At 44.8% G+C, this 26,506-nt stretch overlaps 1 long non-coding RNA gene across 1 annotated transcript; it reads left to right on the top strand.

The window, feature by feature from the left end:
- The first annotated feature begins 14,452 nt into the window (after positions 1 to 14,452).
- On the top strand, positions 14,453 to 15,211 carry LOC104671956. The gene is made up of 2 exons (XR_749343.1): positions 14,453 to 14,669; positions 14,977 to 15,211. It is a non-coding gene; the product is annotated as an uncharacterized LOC104671956 (long non-coding RNA).
- Positions 15,212 to 26,506: the final 11,295 nt, after the last annotated feature.

The raw sequence follows: 26,506 nt of genomic DNA, 5'->3' as shown, positions 1-26,506 counted from the left end.
TTAAGGTTCAATGGGGTCATAAGGGTGGGCCCTGGTCCCATGGATCTGGTGACCCTAGAAGAACAGAAAGAGGCTGGGTGAGGTGGCTCATGCCTGTAATCCCAGCACTTTGGGAGGCTGAGACAGGAGGATTGCTTGAGCACAGGATTTCAAGGTTATAGTGAGCTATGATTGTGCCACTGCACAATAGCCTGAGTGAGTCCTTGTCTCTAAATATATATACATATATATTATATTATATTTATAGTAATATATATAATAATTATTTTTTAGACACAAGGTGTTACTCAGTCACCCAGGCTGGAGTGCGCAGTTCATATGGCTCACTGCAGCCTCCACCTCGGGCTCAGGCGATCCTCCCACCTCAGCCTTCTGGGTACCTGGGACCACTTGTGCGTACCACCATGCCCCAGTAATTTTTAAGCTTTTTGTAGAGATGGGGTCTCGCCATCTGGTCTCAAACTAGGCTGGTCTCAAACTGCTGGGCTCAAGTGATCCTCTCACCTCAGCATCCCAAAGTGCTGGGATTATAGGTGTGAGCCACCATGCCTGGCCCTAAAAATTTCATTTAAATTAAAAAAAAAAAGAAAAGAGAAGGGACGTCAGACCTAGTCCCCAAACCTCTCCCACTTGCACACACTGAGGACATAGCAAGAAGGCAGCCTTCTGCAAGCCAGAAACACAGGCCTCATCAGAAACCAGCCCTGATGGCAGCTCTGTCTTAGGCTTCCAGGCTCCAGAGCTGTGAGACTCTGTGAGTCGCCTAGTCTGCAGCATCTTTCTGCAGCAGCCTGAGCTGGCTTAGTACACTTACTGTCCTATAAAATGTTCCACCTTTGAGATGTATCTGATTGTTTCCTTGTGATGTTAACTTACTCTTGCATCCCTGTGTTTCCCACATGTTAGAATTTGGACCTAAAATCTGCCTTAGACTCAGGTTAACCCCGTATGGCCAGTCTTCAGGAGTGATGCTGTCGACTGCCCATGGCATTCGATTCAGTGCACATCATTCCTGGTTGTCCAAGACTGACAGCACTAAAGCACTCATGTAGGGCTGTGGGATCAGATGTCCCCACTGTAAACACATGGCTTTTAAGTTGTGATTGAGTTATTTTCAGAGCTCAAGATTGCTCTAAATATTTGCATTAATGAGCTGAGAAAAATCAGGACAACTTGCAGAGTACCCTGAAACAAATGGTCTTGTTGGAGACACAGCTAGAAATTCAGGTTCAGAGAAATTTATCATTTAAAAATGATGGCCGGGCGAGGTGGCTCAGCCTGTAATCCCAGCACTATGGGAGGCCGAGGCAGGCGGATCACGAGGTCAGGAGATCAAGACCATCCTGGCTAACACAGTGAAACCCCATCTCTACTAAAAATATAAAAAATTAGCCAGACATGGTGGCGGGTGCCTGTAGTCCCACCTACTCGGGAGGCTGAGGCAGGAGAATGGTGTGAACCTGGGAGGCAGAGCTTGCAGTGAGCCGAGATCGCGCCACTGCACTCCAGCCTGGGCAACAGAGCAAGACTCCATCTCAAAAAAAAAAGATCTAGTTTTAAAAAGTACCGTGTTTTTCCCCTTGCCTTTTTGATGATCGATGTATCAGTTAGGTTGCTCTGGGTTGTGAGTCACAAACAACTTGATATAAATCTGGTTAAATCATAAGAAAGACTCCAGAAGTAGGGGAGGCTCCAAGGTGAGTGTAACTGAGCCCCAGGGCTGACACGGGGCCCTCGATTTGTTCTGTCTCCAACTCCATCCTCAGCAGCCTGGACTAACCCTGAGGTCCAAGCCTGCTGAGGTCACCAGATGGCCAGTGTCACATGCGTGCTAATGTCAGCCAACGGGAAGGAGCAGTGCTAGGAGAGACGGGATGCCTTCAACTGGAGGCAGATATTAAAAGCAGAGCCTCTCTTGGCAGCATGTGGAGCTGGGCCTTCACTGCAGGCCTCCGATGTTTCTGCCTTCCCGGCGTCGTAGCTGCAGCTTCCTGGTACGGTTCTTTATTCTCCTTATACACCCCCAGCGTACGCATTTTGGGTGAGCCGGTGTCCTCTGATCCCCGTCTCTCAGGTGCCTTGTGTGACCAATCCCAGATGTGGTCATTAGTTTAGGATACTGCCTGAGTTCCTGAGTTTTTTTAGGTCCCTTGGAGAAGGGGAGCATTTCCCCCAGATGGGAGGCTGGGAAGGTGTCAGCCTGGAGTTGCTGGGATCCGCCCAGTGGAGAGAGCCCAGAACTGTGTCCAACCCCAAAGACGGGAGCACTAACCACTGGAGGGGGTCCAGGCCCTGAGGACATCATTAGAACCCCAGATCCAGTTGTGTCTGAAGCTAAATTGCATCCCTGTAGTGTTATTGGTCAGTTTTTCTTGTGTTATCTTAAGTCATTTGGAAATCAACTGTCATTTGCAACCAAGGAGTCAACTGACTATATACAATACTATACCATGCTATACTACACATACACGTGTGCACGCATGTGCACACACACAGTTACAGTGCAGCACACTGGAGGAGTGTGACAGTAGCTTCTGGAGTTTGGAGTCAGCCATGCTTCACCCATGCGTGTTGCACATATTCACCCCCAGGCTGAAGACCCCTCTGTGTGCACTTGCTGGTGGTCTCCGACCGCTGGCGCTGGAGCAGTGTGGGTGAATCCCAGTCTGCGCTCCAGGGACACAGCCTTGTCCACACGCTCCCGAGTGTTGGGCCAAGCACATTCTCTCAGGGCAGAGCAAAGGCGCTGTCCCGGGCTTTGCTGCTTCCAGTGCAAGCTGCTGCAAGGTTAGCGAACCATTTTCAGTTATTTATCCTAATTGGGTGCCCATGGCACTGGCACCCCCCCTCCCCCAGGCGTATCTGGGTGAGTGTGGGCTCTCATTCTCTTCTCCAGCCACCCACCATGCAGGCAGCAGGAAGCACCGCGGAGGTGGGAGGCCCAAGGCCAGCACTGACTGGGAAAGAGGATGAACGACCCAAGTAGAGACAGAGGGAGAATCCCTGGGAGCAGCTGAGGTGCACAGGTCTCTGTCCCGTGCCCAACGTGACGCCTCCTCCACCTGGTGCCAAGTCTAAGTCCTTTGTCCTAAGACCTTTCCCTGAACTCCCAAGCCTAAGGCTTCGTGTTTTACTCCCAATTCCCAGCTCCAGATCTGCCTGAACTAAGCCATAACTCTACTTACATCCACTGTTGGTATCACGTGTTTTCCTGAGACTTAGAAGGTAAAGAAGATGGAAGGTTTCGGGAACCAGGAGGATGACAGGCAGATGTGCACACTGCAGCCGCCAGGGGCCACTTTGTCTCTTCCCGATTTCGCACGGGCATGGCCTTGAATGTGGGCTCAGCTGACATAGTCTCAGGGATTTCATGTGTCGTCTGCAGAACCTTCAGCTGTGCCTGACTCGGTGTCGGACGGATCACGGCACTGCTCTGTTGACCTTGGTCTCTGACACCATTCTTTGTCCTCTTGGCTCCAGCAGGCTTCCAAATGATCATTTTTAACTTCTTAAAATAAATAAATAAAAATTAAAATAAAATAAAACAAAAAATATCCAACCTCGTTGGTTGGTGCTTTGGTTGTATTCAGCTTGTGTGTTCAAGTTCAGAGCAGTGTCTAGTGAGTGGCGTTCACAACAGATGGCCCCGTGGCTGCCCTCCCTCAAGCCAACCCCCAGGTTCCCAGAGCAGGCTGTTGACTCTGCCAAGACATCTGTGCCTTTTGCAGTTTCTTCCCTGTGGCATTTGAGGGCGCAGTCACTGAAAAAGCAGCCCCTGGGGAAGGTTCTTAAACATGTCTGTTCACATTCACTGCCTCTTGGAAAAGAAGAGCTTGTCTGGACCTCCACTGTCTTGACCACATCCGAGTCCTTGCTACGTCCTTGGGATGGCTGTGCAAAGTCACGAGCTTGTCTGACAGCCAGCGATGTTGTTTGTCATGATAGAGATTTGAGTGAGTCTGGGCACGGTGGCTCACGCCTGTAATCCCAGCACTTTGGGAGGCCAGGGATCACTTGAGGCCAGGAGTTCGAGACCAGCCTGGCCAACACGGCGAAACCCTATCTCTACTAAAAATACAAAAAATTAGCCAGGTGTGGTAGTGGGTGCCTGTAATCCCAGCTACTTGGGAGGCCAAGGCAGGACAATCACCTGAACCCGGGAGGTGGAGGCTGCAGTGAGCCGAGATAACACCAGTGCACTCCAGTCTAGGTGACCGAGCGCAACTCTGTCTCAAAAAACAAAAGCAAAAACCTCAAAAACTGAAAAACAAAAAACTGATGTCTGGTAGATAGAATGACAAGCGTTCATCTGTATTTGTTTATCTTTTCGAAGAGTAGGGGACAAGGTCTGGTAGATCTATTTAGAAGCTGTGTATGAATGCGTCTACTTAATGGTTTCTCTTCCATTTCTTCAACAGAAGAACTTTTTCTGAGAGCCTATCATGTCCATGGAAAGCAGCTGAGTTAAATCCTGGAGGTGAATGTCCCCCTAGGAGATGTTGTGGATGGGGAAATAGTCCTTGAAGCGGCATCCGAGGAGGCGTGGTCACGGGGCAGGCGACCCACACCAGCGAGTCCAGAAGGCCAGCGTGTGCACCGCTGCATGTCTCCAGAAACTTTAGGAAGCAGCCACTACGCCCGAGAGGTGAGATTGATGCCAAGAGTGCAGAAACAGGAGCAAGGGCTGGGGCTGGAAGGGAGCGTGGAAGACAGGAGAGCCAGGCCTGCGGGGGGAGCTTAGGCAAACAGCTGATCCCAGTGGAGCTTGGAGGGGAGGCTGGGTGCAGACACAAAGGCTGATGGACAAACTAAAGGAAGCATCAGAGATTGTTGAGCAAGAAAGTGACCAAAAAAAGAAAAGCAATCTGGCGATGCTGACTATCCCAAATGAATCTGCTTTTTCCAGGTTACTTTTCAACATGGTATGCAGTGTACCTTTATTTGGATAAATAAATATGATATATATTTATGGTGCATAACATTATGTTTTAAAATATGTATTGTTGAATTATGAAATCAAGCTAATAACATATGCACAGCCTCACATACTTACCATTTTTGTGTGGTGAGAACACTTCAACACTACTGTTAGCAGTTTTCTTTCTTTTTGGCTTTTTTTGGTTTTGTTTTTTTGAGACAGAGTCTCACTCTTGTCACCCAGGTTGGAGTATAGTGGTGCATTCTTGGCTCGCTGCAATCTCCGCCTCTTGGGATCAAGTGATTCTCCTGCCTCAGCCTCGCGAGTAGTTGAGATTACAGGCGCCCCTCACCATGCCTGGCTAATTTTTCTCTATTTTTAGTAGAGACAGGGTTTCACCATGTTGGCCAGGCTAGTCTCAAACTCCTGACCTCCGGTGATCCACCCGCCTCAGCCTCCCAAAGTGCTGGGATTACAGATGTGAGCCACCGTGCCCAACCTACTCTTAGCAATTTTCAATTATACTATCCACTGTTATTAGCCATGGCCACCAGAGCACACTTTCCCCATCCTTGTTTATCACCTGTCTAAAATGTAAGCTCCCAGGAGGGCAGGGGCCTGCCGTGCCTAGAACCATGTCTGTCACGTCGTAGGTGCTGAGTCAATATGTGCGGAATAATGGCTCGCTTCACACATCTCTCAAGACCAAAAAATGTTAAAAATGCCGAATACTGAAAAGGGAGATATTGAAAAGTAAGAGTGAGTTTCTCTCTATTGAAACTCATCTGCCTGCATTTATCTATTTTTTAAAAAGTCCTGACAGTGGGAAGGATGGTCTGGCTGGGGAGATCCTGGCCACAGCTGCACCAGGAGGAGTCACTTTGCAGTTGAAGGGAAGTGGGAAACCATCCTGTGGTGGGAATGAAAGTTCCTGGGGTGCTGGAAGAAACCGCGGTGCTGGCCTCTATTCGGGAACCACTAATTATTTTTTCCCCAAATAAAAGCTCCGTGAAGAATGGCCACTCAGCATGTCACATTTGGTTTCAAACGCTGGTCATTCAGCACAGAACAAAACAGCCTTCAAAGATGCCTACCTACTGGAAACTCAGTGTATCATCTTAAATTTATTTACTGATTTTTTGTTTTTTTGAGAGAGAGGGTCTCACTGTTTTGCCCAGTCTGGAGTGCAGTGGCACAATCTCAGCTCACTGCAGCTAAGACCTCCTGGGCTTAAGTGATCCTCCCACCTCAGCCTCCTGAGTATCTGGGACTACCAGTGCACCACCACACCTGACTGATTTTTGTATTTTTTGTAGAGATGGGGTTTTGCTATGTTGCCCAGGCTGGTCTCAAACTCCTGGGCTCAAGCGATCTGCCCACCTCGGCCTCCCATGGTCCTGGGATTACGGGCGTGATCTACCGCACCTGACCTCATCTTACATTTAAACTCTGAGGCAGTGTGTGTGTGCACATTTATATTGTGTGACATGTGCCACTGTCACTGACTTTATTTAGTTTTGAGACAGAGTTTCGCTCTGTTGCCCAGGCTGGAGTGCAGTGGCACTGTTTCGGCTCACTGTAACGTCCACCTCCCAGGTTCAAACAATTCTCCTGCCTCAGCCTCCCAAGTAGCTGGGATTACAGGCGCCTACCACCACACCAGGCTAATTTTAGTATCTTTAGTAGAGACTGGGTTTTACCATGTTGGCCAGGCTGGTCTCAAACCCCTGACCTCAGTTGATTCACAGCTTCTCCCTTCCCACCACACATAGGAATGCCGGGTGTGTCCTGTAAAGTAACAATCTTCCCAGTGTTTTTTTTTTTTTTTTTTTTGAGACGGAGTCCCACTCTGTCGCCCAGGCTGGAGTGCAGTGGCACGATCTCGGCTCACTGCAATCCCCGCCCCCTGGGTTCCCGCCATTCTCCTGCCTCAGCCTCCCGAGTAGCTGGGACTACAGGCGTCCACCACCACACCCGGCTAATTTTTCGTATTTTTAGTAGAGATGTGGTTTCACCGTGTTAACAAGGATGGTCTCAAACTCCTGGCCTCAAGCAATCTCCCCACCTCGGCCTCCCAAAGTGCTGGGATTACAGGCGTGAGCCACCCCGCCCGGCCCAATCTTCCCAGTATTAAGTGGGAAATGGTCTTGTGTACTTCAAATGCATAGCACAAGTTTTATAAGAAATTAAAGCAATGACAGTCTGACTGAGGATGACACTTTACACATTGAAAAATCCCACATTATGAAGCAAGTGACTACATTCAGGCATGCAATGCAGGGCCCAGCCCCTAGTGTCTGCTGGCGGCCCCGGGTCTCTCTCCACCTGCCCTCACCCTGTGTCTGCCCAGTGAGTGCCCTGCAGGGACCAGGTTTGCAGGCTCCGTCACCTTCTCCTTTCCAGGCAACTCTAGCCTTCGAGGTCCCCCACAGGAGACCAGAGGGGAGCCAGGGCCAGGAGACAATTCTGATAAGAGATGATGGTGGCTTGGACCAGGTGACAATGACAATGATGAGACAGGGTCATATTCAGGAGATGCTTGGAAGTGGCACCAGGCTCAGGTGATTCTCCCACCTCAGCCTCCCGGGTAGCTGGGACTATAGTTGTCCACCACCACACTTTGTGAATATTTTGTATTTTTTGTAGAGACAGGGTCTTGTCATGTTGCCCAGGCTGGCCTTGAACTCCTGGGCTCAAATGACCCTCCTACCTTGGTCTCTCAGAGTGCTGGGATTACAGGTGTGAGCCATCACACCCAGCCTAATGCTTTGCTTATGATATCCTTGTAAGGATATTGTAAGTTACACACACATTTCAAAAAGCAGCGCCCAGTCTCGGGCTGTCTGCTTCAGAAGGATGAATCTATTTTAGAAACGTCCATGGCTGACAGAGGCTCCTAAGGCCAAGTTTCTTAGGCCCCCATTTTGAACTCCACTCTTCATTAACTCTTAATACAATTTTAATAAATACACTTGGCTGTTTTGGTTTTCTACATAGCAGATTGTATGTGACAAACTGTGAAGAGGTGGGGGCTCAGGAGGGAGGGGGCTGGGAGAATATGGGGCATGAATGACCAAGTGGGCAGGGCTGGCGCTACATGCAAAATGGCAGTTGGAGAGCAGCAGCCTGGTCATCGTCATTCATTTATTCATCACATATTCATTAAGTAAGTGATACGTGCAGGCACTGTGCAAGCACAGCTGGCCAGCTAGGGAGAGAAAAACCGATGGAAGAGCACACACACGATCCCATAGGGATTAAAATACAGTCAACAATACCAAAACATAGGTTTCGATATCCCCTACTTTAGAAGCTGAATCTCATGAGAGAGATTTCCTTCCAGTGGTTAAAAATTAAAAGTGTTGGCATTTAAATGAGTGTCAGTTATTTGGAAAGTTCTCATAACTAGGATGTTTCATTGCCTAACCACACCATTTCAGGGTATTTTAGTTGCTAACAGCTGTGAGAACAAACCCATCACTGCATCATCACAATAGACCGGGTTTTGCTGAGCTCTCTTAATTAAGAACTGCTGTGGAATTAAAAAAAAAAAAAGATTATATATACATATATAAAATTTACATAAAATATTGTTGAAAATACTTATATTCACAGAATTTATTATCTTGGAAAAAGAAATATTTTCAGAGCATCTAAATACAGAGCATCTCCATTCAAAGAAACTTTAAAAAAATTGCAGGCTGGGCGCGGTGGCTCACGCCTGTAATCATAGCACTTCGGGGGGGATCAAGGTGGGCGGATCACCTGAGTTCAGGAGTTCGAGACCAGCCTGGCCAACATGGTGAAACCCCCTCTCTACTAAAAATACAAAAATTAGCCAGATGTGGTGGTGGGCGCCTGTAATCCCAGCTACTTGGGAGGCGGAGGCAGGAGAATCGTTCAAACCTGGGAGGTGGAGGTTGTGGTGAGCTGAGATGGCGCCACTGCATTCCAGCCTGGGCAACAAAAGCAAAACTCCATCTCAGAAAAAAATGCTCATTTTGTTTGTTTCAGTATGGTTTTAATCTGTTTAGAATTTTAAATTGAACTACTGCCAGATAAGCTTCGTCTTCACCTCTTATTTCCTTTGATCTGATTTACCTTTCCTCAAAGGAAAAAGACAATTGTATTTCTGTCATCAGTCATGATTTTTTTCCCTGTGACTATATAATATCCTTTAAAAACCATGTCACCTCAAGGTCAAAGAAAACAAAAACAAACCAGTTAAAAAGTGGAGGAGGGAACGTAAGATGTAAAAATGTTATTTAGGTTAGAAACTACTCAGCAGAGCTAACTTTATAATCTGACACACCGTTCCGCACTGTGGAAATGACATGAAAGATGCCCTCCCCAAGTTTAGCCCCTTGGCTGTGGCCACTGAGGGCCTGGCTAGGGTCCCAGGCACCACACCACAGCGGCCAGGCTCCCTGGGCCAGAGCTCGGGACTTTCATAAAGAAAAAAGAAATAGAACTTACACATCAAAAAATAAAGAAATAGAGGCCGGGCGCGGTGGCTCAAGCCTGTAATCCCAGCACTTTGGGAGGCCGAGACGGGCGGATCACGAGGTCAGGAGATCGAGACCATCCTGGCTAACACGGTGAAACCCCGTCTCTACTAAAAAATACAAAAAAAACTAGCCGGGCGAGGTGGCGGGCGCCTGTAGTCCCAGCTACTCGGGAGGCTGAGGCAGGAGAATGGCGTAAACCTGGGAGGCGGAGCTTGCAGTGAGCTGAGATCCGGCCACTGCACTCCAGCCCGGGCGACAGAGCCAGACTCCGTCTCAAAAAAAAAAAAAAATAAAATAAAGAAATAGAAATAGAACTTACACAGCAAAAGAGAAAATAGTCCCTCTACCGGAAGGTTTAATAGGAAGCGGGACATACCGTCTTCTCTCACACTGTGAATGCAGAGAAACGTCGGAGAGCATTCAGCAATCTGGAAACAGGTCACTCAGGAGGAGGGCACAGGGCGGGAAGGTGCAGCTAGGAAGCAGTTTATAGTGGGACTGTATTCATCACTGATATCATTAAATAATTTTCAAAAGCAACACAATTCTATATAATTTTGTTTTTCAATGCATACATATGCATTTATACATGTATTTTCAAAAGTTTGGGTGGTATCACACCAGAAGATTAACAATTTTTAACTTTGGCTGTAAGGATTATGGGTGATATTTGTTTTCTTTTCATATTCTTTTAAACTATATTTTCTGAATATCTTATAATAAGCATGCATGCATCTCTCTCTCTCTCTCTCTCTTTTTGAGCCAGAGTCTTGCTGTAACCTTGAACTCCTGGGCTCAACCAGTCCTCCCATCTGCGCCTCCCAAGTAGCTAAGGATTACAGGCGTGCATGACCATGTCCAGCTACTTTTTAAATTTTATTTTACTTTTTGTAGAGATGGGTCTCACCATGTTGCCCAGGCTGGTCTAGAACTCCTGATCTGAAGCAATCCTCCCACCTTGGTCTTCCAAAGTACTGGGATTACAGGTGTGAGCCACCACACCAGCCTCAGGCTTATAATTATAAATTGATTGTATTTATCCAGAAAAAGTTTTAAAAGTCTGGTAAAAAATTAGAACATAAAAGTATTTTCTTTGAACGAAAAGAATCTTGTTTCAATGATTGTTAACATACTCATTATCTGCTTTTCACAGTTATTTAGATAAGAGTTTATTCCGTAAGACACAAATATTGCAGACCAGGCACAGTGGCTCACACCTGTAATCCCAGCGCTTTGGGAGGCCCAGGCAGGCAGATCACTTGAGATCAGGAGTTCGAGACCAGCCTGGCCAACATGGCAAAACCCCGTCTCTACTAAAAATACAAAAATTAGCTGGGAGTGGTGGAGGGCACCTGTAATCCCAGCTACTTACTCGGGAGGCTGAGTCATGAGAATCACTTAAACCCAGGGGACGGAGGTTGCAGTGAGCCGAGATCACGCCACTGCACTCCAACTTGGGCAACAGAGTGAAACTGTGTCTCAAAAAAAAAAAAAAAAAAAGGAAAAGAAACATGTATTGCAAAGATGAAAATTTGATTACTCAAAATCTGCCAAACGGAATTACTGATAACTAATGAAATCATATGTAGGAAGTTCCCAATTTATTTGTGGGTTGTGTGTTTCTATTATGTGGTTATTTAAAACTTGAAACATCATGCCATAGGCATAATGCTTTAAATGTGCTTCTTAAGTTGTGCTTCTCAAAAGTCTATCTTACCCAAAATTTAGCTAAACTAGTGTGCTATTACAATACAAGTAGTAAATAATATTTGCAATGAATAATAGTGAATAATATTTCCTTAATAGTGGCATAACCCAAATTCATTGGAGACCCTTGGCCTGTGCTGAAATAAAGTTCCTCAAACCCCATTTCTACAGTGTAGGAAAGCCCACGCTGCTAGATTTCTGTGAATTCCTCTAGGCACATATTCTCTCACGGACTCAATATCAAAAGAATGGCCGGGCGCGGTGGCTCAAGCCTGTAATCCCAGCACTTTGGGAGGCTGAGACGGGCGGATCACGAGGTCAGGAGATTGAGACCATCCTGGCTAACCCAGTGAAACCCCGTCTCTACTAAAAATACAAAAAACTAGCCAGGCGAGGTGGCGGCGCCTGTAGTCCCAGCTACTCGGGAGGCTGAGGCAGGAGAATGGCGTGAACCCGGGAGGCGGAGCTTGCAGTGAGCTGAGATCTGGCCACTGCACTCCAGCCTGGGCGACAGAGCGAGACTCCGCCTCAAAAAAAAAAAAAGAATGTACTCACATTAACGCATTAATGAGGAATGTAGGTTTGACTCAGACTTCTTCAGGGGAAAGGAAGCAGGGCTTGTATTACTCAACTCAAAGATCCATTGTAGCTGGGCACTGTGGCTCACGCCTGAAATCCCAACACTTTGGGAGGCCGAGGCAGGCAGATCATTTGGGGTCAGGAGTTCGAGACCAGCCTGGCCAACATGGTGAAATCTGTCTCTACTAAAAATACAAAAATTAACCAGATGTGGTGGGCGCCTATAATCCCAGCTACGAGGGAGGCTGAGGCAGGAGAATTGCTTGAACCTGGGAGGCAGAGGCTGCAGTGAGCCAAGATTGTGCCATTGCACTGCAGCCTGGGCAACAGAGCAAGACTATCTCAAATAATAATAATAATAATATAATAATAATAATAATAATAATAAATATCCATTGTAGATTTTAAACTTTTGTGCACCAAATGATACTATCAAGAAAGTAAAAAGACAAGCCACAGAATGGGAGAAATACTTGAAAATTATATATCTGATAAGATTCTATTATCCAGAAGGTAAAAATAATTCTTACAACTTAAAAATAAAAAGATAAATAACCCAATTAAAAAATGGGCATAGGACCAGGTACAGTGGCTCACGCCTGTAATCCCAGCACTTTGGGAGGTTGAGGCAGGCTGATCACGAGGTCAGGAGATCGAGACCATCCTGGCTAACATGGTGAAATCCCGTCTCTACTAAAAATACAAAAAAATTAGCCGGGCATGGTGGCGGGCACCTGTAGTCCCAGCTACTCGGGAGGCTGAGGCAGGAGAATGGCATTAACCCAGGAGGCAGAGTTTGCAGTGAGCTGAGATTGTGCCACTGCACTCCAGCCTGGGAGACAGAGCGAGATTCCATCTCAAAAAGAAATGGGCATAGGATCTGAATAGACATTTCTCCAAAGAAGATATACAAATGGCCAATAAGCACATGAAAAGATGCTCAACATTCTTAGTCTTTACAAAGAAAATGCAAATCAAAATTACACTTTCCACCACAAAGAGATGCCACATCCCAGCAGGATGGCATGGCAAGGTATGGGGAAATTAGAGCCCTCAGGCATTGCTGGTAATAATGTCAAATGGTGCCGCCACTGTAGAAAAAGTTTGGCAGGTTTTCAAAAAGGGAAGCGTGGAGTGATCATGTGGCCCATCAATTCCGCTCCTGCCAGTGTAGCCGTGGTGATTGATTTTGTGTCAACATGTTTAACCACCAGATGTGTGGTGAAACATGTTTCTGGCTGTCTGTGTAGGTGCTTCTGGATGAGACTCATGTTTGAATCAGTACACAAATAAAACGGGTTGGCTTCCCCACAGCCAGTGGGCCTCATTCAACCCACTGAAGGCCTGCAAGGAACACAAAAGGTGATGGCGAACCCCTATAGTTCCAATTACCCAGGAAGCTGAGGCAGGAGGGTCACTTGAGCCCAGGAGTTCGAGGCTGCAGTGAGCTATGATTGCCCCAGCCTGGGTGACAGAGTGAGACCCTGTCTCCAAAAAACAAACAAAAAACAAACAAAACAAAAAAGAAAAATAAGAATCAGACTCAGACTGGAACTTACAGCACTGGCTCTCCTGGTTTTCAGCCCATGAACTTGGACTAGAACTTACAGCATTGGCTCTCCTGAGTCTCCAGTTTGCTGACTGAAGATCTCGGACTTCTCAGCCTCCATAATCACACAAGCCAATTCCTGATAGTAAATCGTGTGTGTATACTGTACAGATGTGTATGCACACCCACCTATATGTATGTGTGTATATACACAGTGTGTGTGTGTATCCTATAAGTCCTGTTTTTGTTCTCTGGAGAACCCAGCCTAATATAGCATCTAAGACAAATGAAACCACATGTTCACATACGAACTTAGAAGTGTTCATAGCAGCCTTATTCATAATAGCTAAAAAGTAGGAACAACTCAAATGTCCGTCAACTGAAGAATGGATCAACAAATTATGGTGTATCCATAAATGGAATATTCTTTGGCAGGAAAGAGGAATAAAGTGCTGACATGTGCTACAACATGGATGGAAGTTGAAAATACGCTCAATGAAAGAAGCCAGCCACAAAAAGCCACAGATTCCACAACTTCACATATTCCACAACCTCTTTTCTATGGATTGCTCAGAATAAGCAAATACATAGTGTGTCAGAGAGTAGATTTGTTGTTGGCAGGGGTTGGGGAGGGGAGAAGAGTTTTATAACAGCTTATAAAGTTTACCAGCTAGGCTGGGTGCGGTGGCTCACGCCTGTAATCCCAGCACTTTGGGAGGCCAAGCCAGCAGATCACTTGAGGTCAGAAGTTTGAGACCAGGCTGGCCAACATGGTGAAACCCCGTCTCTACTAAAAATACAAAAATTAGCCGGACATGGTGGTGCACGCCTGTAATCCCAGCTGCTCGGGAGGCTGAGGCAGGAGAATCGCTTGAACCCAGGAGGTGGAGCTTGCAGTGAGCTGAAATCGCACCACTGCACTCCAGACTGGGCAACAGAGCGAGACTCCGTCTCTAAATAAATACATAAAGTGTACCAGGTTAATGAGTAAGGAGTTTTGTTGTTTTTTTTTTTTTTTGAGATAAAAAATATAAAATTGATTGTGGTAATGGTTGCACAACTCTGAATATACTAAAATAAACCACTGAGTTATGTATTTAAAAATGATAAATTTATGGTATTCAAATTGTAAAATTAAAAAGAGAGAAAAAGTGCACAGTTTAGACCCCAAATCATCCCCTTTCTCTTCTTAGAAATGCAGGAAGATGGACAGAGGGCTGGGGAAGTACAATGGAAGGCCAAATGGATGATCTGTTCTCTGTGGATCAGCTCCCCACCAACACTCTTACTCCTGAGGACTCATCCAACAATAATAAGAGAATGCTCTTGTTTTTGAAGAATTTTCTGAAAGCCATCCTGACAAATTAAGTAGAGTACGCTGAAGATAGACTTTGCTTTTAAGAATTGCGTATTCTGGCCGGGCGCGGTGGCTCAAGCCTGTAATCCCAGCACTTTGGGAGGCCGAGACGGGCGGATCACGAGGTCAGGAGATCGAGACCACCCTGGCTAACACGGTGAAACCTCGTCTCTACTAAAAATACAAAAACTAGCCGGGCGAGGTGGCGGGCGCCTGTAGTCCCAGCTACTCGGGAGGCTGAGGCAGGAGAATGGCGTAAACCTGGGAGGCGGAGCTTGCAGTGAGCTGAGATCCGGCCACTGCACTCCAGCCTGGGCGACAGAGCGAGACTCCGTCTCAAAAAAAAAAAAAAAAAAAGAGTTGCGTATTCTGGAAGAGGCTCTTCAGTCCAATCTTTAGTTCTCTCCAAAGAATAACTGAAGTAAACTACCAAAGGCCTGGAGCCCGAGCTGTTCCCACACGGGCTCCAGGACAGAGTCTCATAGGGTTGCCTCAACTAAATCTCTGATAACTGTTTCTTCTGTCTTTCTCCTAAAAATGGAATGCAGGCCGTCTGTTCTAGGGAAATAAAGGATTCTGGTTACATGAATCCAGGAGCTTTTTTTTGAGACAGAGTGTTGCTCTGTCTCCCAGGCTGGAGTGCAATGGTGCCATCTCAGCTCACTGCAATCTCCGCCACTCAGGTTCAAGCAATTTTCCTGCCTCAGCCTCCTGAGTAACTGCGATGACAGGTGCCCACCACCACTTCCGGGTAATTTTTGTATTTTTAGTAGGGATGGGATTTCACCATGTTGGCCAGTCTGGTCTTGAACTCCTGACCTCAGGTGATCCATCCACCTCGGCCTCCCAAAATGCTGGGATTCTAGGTGTGAGCCACCATGCCCAGCCGATAACTGACCTTTTATTTGACATTAACATCTAAGAAACAGCTTGTGTCCTCTTTAACCTCACTCATCCTCATGTATCTACTGGGCAGTTGGGTGCTTTTATTCTCTAAAATATGCACTCAGGGCCAGATGTAGTGGCTCACACCTGTAATCCCAGCACTTTGGGAGGCCGAGGTGGGCAGATTGCTTGAGGCCAGGAGTTCGAGACTAGCCTGGCCAACATGGCAAAACCCTGTCTCTACTAAAAATACAAACTTAGCCAGGTGTGGTGGTGTGCGCCTGTAATCCCAGCTACTCAGGAGGCTGAGGCAAGAGAATCACTTGAACCTGGGAGGCAGAGGCTGCAGTGAGCTGAGATTTTGCCACTGCACTCCAGCCTGGGCGACAGAGTGAGACCCTATCTCAGGAAGAAAAAAAAAAAACAAAAACATATGCATTCAGGACAATTGAATATATTGTATAATAAGCCTGGGACCAACAAGAATGGTTTCCTGTCTTAGCCTCCTGAGTAGCTGGGATTATAGGTGCCTGCCACCATGTCCAGCTAATTTTTGTACTTTTAGTAGAAGTGGGGTTTTGCCATGTTGGCCAGGCTGGTCTCGAACTCCTGACCTCAGGTGATCTGCCTGCCTCAGCCTCCCAAAGTGCTGGGATTACAGGCGTGAGCCACCCCACCCAGCCCATTTAAAAAAATTTTTAATTTTTTTTTTTTTTTTTTTGTTGAGACGGAGTCTCGCTCTGTCGCCCAGGCTGGAGTGCAGTGGCCGGATCTCAGCTCACGGCAAGCTCCGCCTCCCGGGTTTACGCCATTCTCCTGCCTCAGCCTCCCGAGTAGCTGGGACTACAGGCGCCGCCACCTCGCCCGGCTAGTTTTTTGTGTTTTTAGTAGAGACGGGGTTTCACCGTGTTAGCCAGGATGGTCTCGATCTCCTGACCTCGTGATCCGCCCGTCTCGGCCTCCCAAAGTGCTGGGATTACAGGCTTGAGCCACCGCGCCCAGCCCAAAATTTTTAATTTTTATGGATACATAGTAGATATATATATACACATACATATATATATATATATATATATATATATATATATGAGATACTTGAGGCATTTTGATACGAGAATACAATGTATAATAATATCAGGGTAAACGAGGTATCCTTTGAACATTTAAAAAATTTATTGTTGCTGTTGTTATTGAGTTGTAGGGGTTCTTCATATATTCTGGATGTTAGCCCTTTATCAGATAAATGATTTTCAAGTATTTTCTCCCATTCTGTAGGTTTCCTTTTCACTGTGTTGTTTTCTTTGCTGTGCAGAAATTTTTGACGTAGTCCCATTTGTCTATTTTATATTTTGTTGCCTGTGCCTTTGGTGTCATAGCCAAGAAAGCATTGCCCTTCTCCTAATGTTATGAAGTTTCTCCCCTGTTTTCTTTTAGTTTCGTAGTTTCAGGTCTTAGGTTTAGGTCTTTAATTCATTTTGAATTAATTTTTGTATATGGTGTAGAATAAGGGCCCATTTTCATTCTTTCCTACATGGATATGCAATTTTCCCGGCACCATTTGTTGAAGAGCTATCCTTTCTTCATTGTGTAGTCTTGGCATCTTTGTTGAAGATCTTTGACAGTAAACATGAGGGTTTATTTCTGGGCTCTGTATTTTGTTCCATTGGTCTATATGTCTGTCTTTATGCCAATTCCATATTGTTTCAATTACTACAGCTTTGTAATATGCCTTGTATTTTGTTCTGGGCTCTGTATTTTGTTCCACTGGTCTTTATGTCTGTCTTTATGCCAGTACCATATTGTTTCAATTACTCTAACTTTGTAATATGCTTTGAAATCAGGAAGTGTGAGGTCTTCAGCTTTGTTCTTTTTCAAGGTTGTTATTTGGAGTCCTTTTAGATTCAATATGAATTTAGGATTTTTTTTCTGTGTCTACAGAAAAAATGCCATTGAGATTTTGATACAGATTGCATTGAATCTGTAGACTGCTTTGGGTATTATGGACATCTTACCATTACTAAGTCTTCCAGTCCATGAACATGAGATGTATTTCCATTTATTTGTGTCTTCTTTAATCTCTTTCAGCAATGTCTTATCATTTTCCTTATATAACTCTTTTGCCTCCTTGGTTTAGTTTATTACTATTTCTCTCTCTCTCTCTCTCTCTGTTTTTTTTGAGATGGAATCTCGCTCTGTCGCCAGGCTGGAGTGCAGTGGCACGATCTCGGACACTGCAACCTCCACCTCTCGGGTTCAAGTGGTTCTTTGCCTCAGCCTCCCAAATAGCTGGGACTCCAGGTACACGCCACCATGCCCAGCTAATTTTTGTATTTTCAGTAGAGACGGGGTTTCACTGTGTTATCCAGGATGGTCTCGATCTCCTGACCTCGTGATCCGCCCGTCTCGGCCTCCCAAAGTGCTGGGATTACAGGCTTGAGCCACCGCGCCCAGCCCAAAATTTTTAATTTTTATGGATACATAGTAGATATATATATACACATACATATATATATATATATATATATATATATATATGAGATACTTGAGGCATTTTGATACGAGAATACAATGTATAATAATATCAGGGTAAACGAGGTATCCTTTGAACATTTAAAAAATTTATTGTTGCTGTTGTTATTGAGTTGTAGGGGTTCTTCATATATTCTGGATGTTAGCCCTTTATCAGATAAATGATTTTCAAGTATTTTCTCCCATTCTGTAGGTTTCCTTTTCACTGTGTTGTTTTCTTTGCTGTGCAGAAATTTTTGACGTAGTCCCATTTGTCTATTTTATATTTTGTTGCCTGTGCCTTTGGTGTCATAGCCAAGAAAGCATTGCCCTTCTCCTAATGTTATGAAGTTTCTCCCCTGTTTTCTTTTAGTTTCGTAGTTTCAGGTCTTAGGTTTAGGTCTTTAATTCATTTTGAATTAATTTTTGTATATGGTGTAGAATAAGGGCCCATTTTCATTCTTTCCTACATGGATATGCAATTTTCCCGGCACCATTTGTTGAAGAGCTATCCTTTCTTCATTGTGTAGTCTTGGCATCTTTGTTGAAGATCTTTGACAGTAAACATGAGGGTTTATTTCTGGGCTCTGTATTTTGTTCCATTGGTCTATATGTCTGTCTTTATGCCAATTCCATATTGTTTCAATTACTACAGCTTTGTAATATGCCTTGTATTTTGTTCTGGGCTCTGTATTTTGTTCCACTGGTCTTTATGTCTGTCTTTATGCCAGTACCATATTGTTTCAATTACTCTAACTTTGTAATATGCTTTGAAATCAGGAAGTGTGAGGTCTTCAGCTTTGTTCTTTTTCAAGGTTGTTATTTGGAGTCCTTTTAGATTCAATATGAATTTAGGATTTTTTTTCTGTGTCTACAGAAAAAATGCCATTGAGATTTTGATACAGATTGCATTGAATCTGTAGACTGCTTTGGGTATTATGGACATCTTACCATTACTAAGTCTTCCAGTCCATGAACATGAGATGTATTTCCATTTATTTGTGTCTTCTTTAATCTCTTTCAGCAATGTCTTATCATTTTCCTTATATAACTCTTTTGCCTCCTTGGTTTAGTTTATTACTATTTCTCTCTCTCTCTCTCTCTCTGTTTTTTTTGAGATGGAATCTCGCTCTGTCGCCAGGCTGGAGTGCAGTGGCACGATCTCGGACACTGCAACCTCCACCTCTCGGGTTCAAGTGGTTCTTTGCCTCAGCCTCCCAAATAGCTGGGACTCCAGGTACACGCCACCATGCCCAGCTAATTTTTGTATTTTTAGTAGAGACGGGTTTTCACCATGTTGGCCAGGATGGTCTCAATCTCTTGACCTCATGATCTGTCTGCCTTGGACTCCCAAAGTGCTGGGATTACAGGCGTGAGCCACCATGCCCAGTTTATTTTATTCTCTTCTATGCTATTGTAAATGGGATGTTCTTTATTTATTTATTGGATTGTTCATTGTTTACAGAAACACAACTGATGGTGGAATGTTGATTTTGTATCCTGCAATTTTGCTGAATTCATTTATTAGTTTTAATATTTTGTGGAATTTTGAGGGTTTTTTTACATATAAGTTCATGTTCTCTGCTAACAGATAACATTTTACTTCTTTTCCAATCTGGATGGCTTTTTATTTCTTTTTCTTGAATATTTTTCTGGCTAGGACTTAAGAACTATGTTGAATAAAAGTGGTAAGAGTGGGCTTCCTTGACTCATTCCTGATCTTGCAAGAAAAGCATTCAGTTTTTCACCATTGAGTATGACTTTAGCTGTGTGAATTTCATATATAACCTTGACTACCTAGGTTGAAGTAATTTCCCTGGAGTCCTAGTTCGTTGAGTGTTTTGCATTGAAAGGGAGTTGAGTTTTGTCAAGTGCTTGTTCTGCATCAATTGACATAATCGTATGATTTTTGTCCTTTTTCTGTTAATGTGTTGTAGTGCATTTATTCATTTCCATATGTTGAACCATCCTCACATCCAGGGATGGATTCCTTTTGGTCATGGTGTATGATCCTGTTAATGTGCTGTTGAATTTGGGTTGCTAGTGCAGGCACAGCTCATTTTATTGCCCCTCACTTCATTGTGTTTCACAGCTATTGTGCTTTTTCACAAATTGAAGGTTTGTGGCAACCCTGTGTCAAGCAAGTTCTATTGCACCATTTTTTCAACACCATGTACTTACTTTGGGTCTCTGTGTCACATCTTGGTAATTCTCAAGATATTTCAAACTTTCTCATTATTATTATTATTTTTTTTTTGAGACGGAGTCTTGCTCTGCCACCCAGGCTGGAGTGCAGTGGCCGGATCTCAGCTCACTGCAAGCTCCGCCTCCCGGGTTCACGCCATTCTCCTGCCTCAGCCTCCCAAGTAGCTGGGACTACAGGCGCCCGCCTCGTCACCCGGCTAGTTTTTTGTATTTTTAAGTAGAGACGGGGTTTCACCGTGTTCGCCAGGATGGTCTCGATCTCCTGACCTCGTGATCCGCCTGTCTCGGCCTCCCAAAGTGCTGGGATTACAGGCTTGAGCCACCGCGCCCGGCCCAAACTTTCTCATTATTATTATATGTTATGGTAATCTGCGATCAGTGATCTTTGATACTACTTATTGTAATTGGTTTGGAGCACCACAAATTGCACCCACATAAAGAACTTAACTGATAAATGTATGTGTTCTGACTGCACCACCAAGCAGCCATTTGTTCTCCCTTTTCTTTCCCTCTCCTTGGGCCTCCCTATTTCCTGAGATACAGCAATATTGAAATGAGGCCTATTAATAACCCTACAGTGGCCTTTATGTGTTCTAGTGAAAGGAAGAGTCACAAGTCTCTCACTTTGAATCAAAAGCTAGAAATGATTAAGCTTAGTGAGGAAGGCATTCAAAAGCTCAGATAGGCCCCAAACTAAGCCTCTTGTATCAAACAGCTAGCCAAGTTGAATGCAAAGAAAAAGTTTTTGAAGGAAATTAAAAGTGCTACTCTAGGCCGGGCGTGGTGGTGCATGCCTGTAAGCCCAGCATTTTGGGAGGCCGAGGCGGGAGGATCACCTGAGGTCAGGATTTCAAGACCAGCCTGGCTAAAATGGCTGAACCCCATCTCTACTGAAAATACAAAAAAAATTAGCCGGGCCTGGTGGTGCGTGCCTGCAGTCCCAGCTACTCAGGAGGCTGAGGTAGGAGAGTCGATTGAACCCAGGAGGTGGAGGTTGCCATGAGCCACGATTGTGCCATTGCACTCCAGCCTGGGCAACAAAGCGAGACTCTGTTTCAAAAAAAAAAAAAAAAGTGCTACTCCAGTGAATGCAAATGATAGAGAGCAAAACAGCCTCACTGCTGATATGGAGAGTTAAGTGGCCTGAATAGAAGAGCAAACCATCCACAGCTTTCTCTGAAGCTAACGCCTACCCCAGAGCAAGGCTGTATCTCTTCTTCAATTCTGTGAAGGCTGAGAGAGGTAAGGAAGCTGCAGAAGAAAAGCTGGAAGCTAGCAGAGGTAGGTTCATGAGATTTAAGGAAAAAAAGCTGTTTTCATACCGTAAACATGCAGGTAAAGCAGCAGCTACTGATACAGAAGCTGCAGCAAGTGATCCAGAAGATCCATCTAATTGGTGAAGGCGGCTACACTAAACAAGATTTTCAATGTAGATGAAACATCACTCTTGGAAGAAGATGCCATCTAGGACTTCCGTAGCTAGAAAGCAGAAGTCAATGCCTAGCTTCAGAGCTTCAAAGGACAGGCTGGCTTACTTGTTAGGGGCTAATGCAGCTGGTGACTTTAAGCTGAAGCCAGTATTTACCATTCCAAAAATTCCAGGGCCCTTAGAATTACGCAAATCTACTCTTCCGGTACTTTATCCATGGAACATCAAAGCCTGAATGGCAGCACATTTGTGGACAGCATGGCTCACTGAATATTTTAATCCCACTGTTGAGACCTACCGCTCAGAAAAAAAGATTCCTTTCAAAATACTACCAGTCATTGACAATACGCCTGGTCCCAAGGGCTCTGATGGAAATGTACGAGGAGATTAATGTTGTTTTCATGCCTGCTAATATAACATCCATTCTGCAGCCCAGGGATCAAGGAGTAATTTCAGCTTTCAAGTCTTCTTATTTCAGACATGTATTTCCTAAGGCTATAGCTGCCATAAACAGTGATTCCTCTGATGGATCTGAGCAAAGTAAATTGAACTTTCTGAAAAGGATTCCCCATTCTAGATGACACTAAGTATATTTTGATTCATGGGAGGAGGTCAAAATATCAACATTAAGATAAGTCAATTCCAACCTTCATGGATGACTTTGAGCAGTTCAAGACTTCGGTAAAAGAAGTAACTGCAAGATGTGATGGAAATAGCAGAAGAATTAATTTAGAAGTGGACCCTAAAGATGTGAATAAGTTGCTGCAATCTCATGATAAAACTTGAAGAGATCAGGAGTGGCTTCTTATGGATGAGCAAAGAAAGTGGTTTCTTGAGATGGAATCTACTCCTGGTGAAGATGCTGTGTACATTGTTGAAATGACAACAAAGGATTTGGGATATTCCATAAACTTAGTTGACAAAGCAGCAGCAGGGTTTCAGAGGACTGAAAAACTTCAATTTTTTTTTTTTTTTTTTTTTTTTGAGACGGAGTCTCGCTCTGCCGCCCAGGCTGGAGTGCAGTGGCCGGATCTCGGCTCACTGCAAGCTCCGCCTCCCGGGTTCACGCCATTCTCCTGCCTCAGCCTCCCGAGTAGCTGGGACTACAGGCGCCCGCCACCTCGCCCAGCTAGTTTTTTTTTGTATTTTTTAGTAGAGACGGGGTTTCACCGTGTTAGCCAGGATGGTCTCGATCTCCTGACCTCGTGATCCGCCCGTCTCGGCCTCCCAAAGTGCTGGGATTACAGGCTTGAGCCACCGCGCCCGGCCTAAAACTTCAATTTTGAAAGAACATAGGTATTTACTTTGTGGTTATCCATGAGACATCTTATACTTGTAACAATCTATTTTAAGCTGATAACAACTTAGCCTCAATCATATACAAAAACCACTTTTACAACTCTACTTTTAAATTATTGATGTAGGGCCAGGTGCAGTGGCTCATGCCTGTAACCCCAGCACATTTGGAGGCCAAGGTGGGAGGATGGCTTGAGCTCAGGAGTTCAAAACCAGCCCAGGCAACATAGCAAGACCTCATCTTAAAAAATTATTTTTAAAATTTTTTATTTCAGTAGTGTTTGGGGTACAGGTGGTTTTCGGTTACATGGATAAGTTCTTCAGTGGTGATTTGTGAGATTTTAGTGTACCCATCACCCAAGCAGTGTATGTTATACCCAACATGTATTTTATTCCTCACCCACCTCTAAACCTCCCTGGCTAAGTCCTCAAAGTCCATTATATCATTTTTTTTTTTTTGGCCTGAGACAGAGTCTTGTTTTGTTGCCTAGACTGGAGTCCAGTGGCGCAATCTTGGCTCACTGCAACCTCCACCTCCTGGGTTCAAGTGATTCTTGTGCCTCACCCTCCCTAGCAGGTGGGACTACCAGCACATGCTGCCACATCCAGTTAATTTATATATATATATATATATATTTTTTTTTTTGTAGAGATGGGGGTTTCACCATGTTGGCCAGGCTGGTCTCAAACTCTTGGCCTCAAGTGATTCGCCCACCTTGACATCCGAAAGTGCTGGGATTACAGATGTGAGCCACCGTGCCCGGACTGCTAAAGTTCATTATACCATTCTTATGCCTTTGAGCCCTCATAGCTTAGCTCCCACTTACAAGTGAGAGGTACAATATTTGGTTTTCCATTTCTGAGTCACTTTGCTTAGAATAATGGCCTCCGGTTCCATCCAAGTTGCTGCAAAAGACATTATTTCATTCCTTTTTTATGGCTGAAGAGTAGTACTCCATGATGAATATACCACATTTTCTTTATCCACTAGGTTGATGGTCACTTAGGTTGGTTCTGTATCTTTGCAGCTGTGAATTGTGCTACTATAAACATGTGTGTACATGTGTCTTTTTCATATAATGACTTATTTTCCTTTGGGTAGATACCCAGTAGTGGGATTGCTGGATCAGATGGTGTTCTACTTTTTGTTCTTTAAGTAACCTCCGCACTGTTTCCCCTAGTGGTTGTACTAATTTACATTCTCACCAGCAGTGCAGAAGTGTTCCCGTTTCACCACATCCATGCCAACATCTATTGTTTTTTTTTACTTTTTAATTATGATCATTCTTGTAGGAGTAACGTGATTCTCATTGCGGTTTTAATGAACATTTCCTTCATGATTAGTGATGTTGAGCATTTTTTCATGTTTGTTGGCTGCTTGTATATCTTCTTTTAAGATTGTCTATTTATGTTCTTTGCCACTTTGTGATGGGATTATTTTTTCTAGCTCATTTGAGTTCCTTATGGATTCTGGATATTACTCCTTTGTCAGATGCATAGTTGCAAATTTCTCTCACTCTGGGTTGTCTGCTGGTTGTTTTGCAAAAGCTAAGAAAAAACTATTGATGTCACAAGTTACACCTTTACATAGTGTGTATCCATTAAGGTATTTTAACATATTCTTACAGTTACAGTTTTTGTTTTGATTTTTAGAGATGGGGCTTCACTTTGTTGCCCAGAGGCTGGTCTTAAACTCCTGGCTTCAAGTTGTCTTCCCCGAGTGCTGGGATGACATGTGTGGGTCACCGTGCCTGGCCAGTTAGTTATTTTTATGCTTTGTCTTGTAAGTTCGGTACCAGAATTAAAAGTGCACTACCATTATAGTCCTGAAGGATTCTGCATTTGTCTGTATTTACTTTGCCAGTGAGCTTCATATTTTCTTTTTCTTTTTGAGACAGAGTCTCGCTCTGTTGCCCGGGCTAGAGTGCAGTGACACGATCTCGGCTCACTGCAGCCTCTGCCTTCTGGGTTCGAGCAATTCTGCCTCAGCCTCCCGAATAGCTGGGATTACAGGTGTGCGCCACCACGCCTGGTTAATTTTTTTTTTTTTTTTTTTTTTTGTATTTTTAGTAGAGATGGGGTTTCACCATATTGGTGAGGCTGGTCTTGAACTCCTGACCTCAGGTGATCCTCCCGCCTCAGCCTCCCAAAGTGCTGGGATTACAGGTGTGAGTCACTGCACTCGGCCACTCCCAATCTTTGGATACTGGCTTTGTACCGGGGAGACCTTCACCAACTAGCCCAGGTAGAGATTCTGGAACCTCTTGAACGTTTTTCCAAGTTCAACTTTTTAGGATTGTGTTATTTTCCAACTAAAGGTTGTTGGTTTTTCATCTTGTAATCTCTTGCTCCCTCTGGTGTCTGTCTTCAGAATTGCACGTTCTCTGGTGCTGCAGCTGCAAGTCACCCCTTTGTTCTCAGTGGCTCTCTGGCAAAGCATGACAGCTTCCTATAAGCACCCCGAGTTAGATGAGATGGGCAACAGTCCCTTGGGCAGCACTACAAAAAGCTAGAATGCTGGCGTGTAAGTTCCATTTCTCCTGGGAGAGAAAATGCAAATTGAGTGATTTTTCTTGATGGTGTCCAGCCACCCTGGCCTGTCTGTGGTACTACAGGCTCTGGTGGCACGGCAAGCTATGCTCCACTCTCATGTGCTTTTAGCAGACCCCAGGCATCCAAAGGATGCCAGTTCTGTCACTATTCTAAGTCAGACAAGATGAAAGAGCCAGAATCTTGGTCACATGCTCCAACCTTCTCCACCTCCCCCCGACCCCGAGTCTGTCCCCTTCAACCCTGGGAAAAGCCAGGAGCTGGCGTACTCTCGCCATCATGCTGGGCTGTCATCCTGGGTGGGGTAAAGTGAAATGACTCTTCCTACTCATTTCAACGTGGCTGTTCTGAATTTTGCACTCACCAGGTGGGGAGAGTGCAACTCAACTGGTTTCTGGTATCTTGGTCTATAAATTGATGTCTCTGTGGGGTAATGAGGACTGGTACTTCCTATTTTGCCATCTTGCTGATGTCAACCCCCATTTCATATTTTAACCAAAATGGAAATAGATAAAGGTCACAGAATCCAGAATGATTTACATAACAAAAGGAAACCTTCACGGAGTGCTGGGTAGTGCTTGTGCTGCAGATGAGAAAGCTAAGGCACAGAGGTCAGTGAAATCGTACGTCCCAAAGATTAGGGGTGAACAGTGACTGGTATGCAGCAGGCACTCGAAAATGAAAACCATTTTTATTATTTTGATTAAAATTCTTCCAAAATGAGGAAACTATCCTGGATTATTGGGGTGGGCCCAATGCAATCACAGGGTCCTTTTATATGTGAGAGATCTGAAGATGCTAAGCTGCTGGCTTTGAAGATACAAGGGCCCATGAGCCAAAGAATATGGCAGCCTCTAGAAGCTGCTAACAGCAGAACACAAATTCTCCCTAAAGCCTTCCTCAGGAGCACTGCCCTGCTATCACCTCGACTTTAGCCTCGTCAGACCCATTTTTGGATTTCTGACTTCCAGAACTCAGAAGTCAGAATTTAAAAGCAAATTTGTGGCTGGGCATA

This window comes from Rhinopithecus roxellana, chromosome 21 (genome assembly GCF_007565055.1).
Source record: "Rhinopithecus roxellana isolate Shanxi Qingling chromosome 21, ASM756505v1, whole genome shotgun sequence".
Lineage (NCBI taxonomy): Eukaryota > Metazoa > Chordata > Mammalia > Primates > Cercopithecidae > Rhinopithecus > Rhinopithecus roxellana.
The sequence above is the reverse complement of the archived record's forward strand: the minus strand, read 5'-3'. Positions and strand labels throughout refer to the sequence as shown.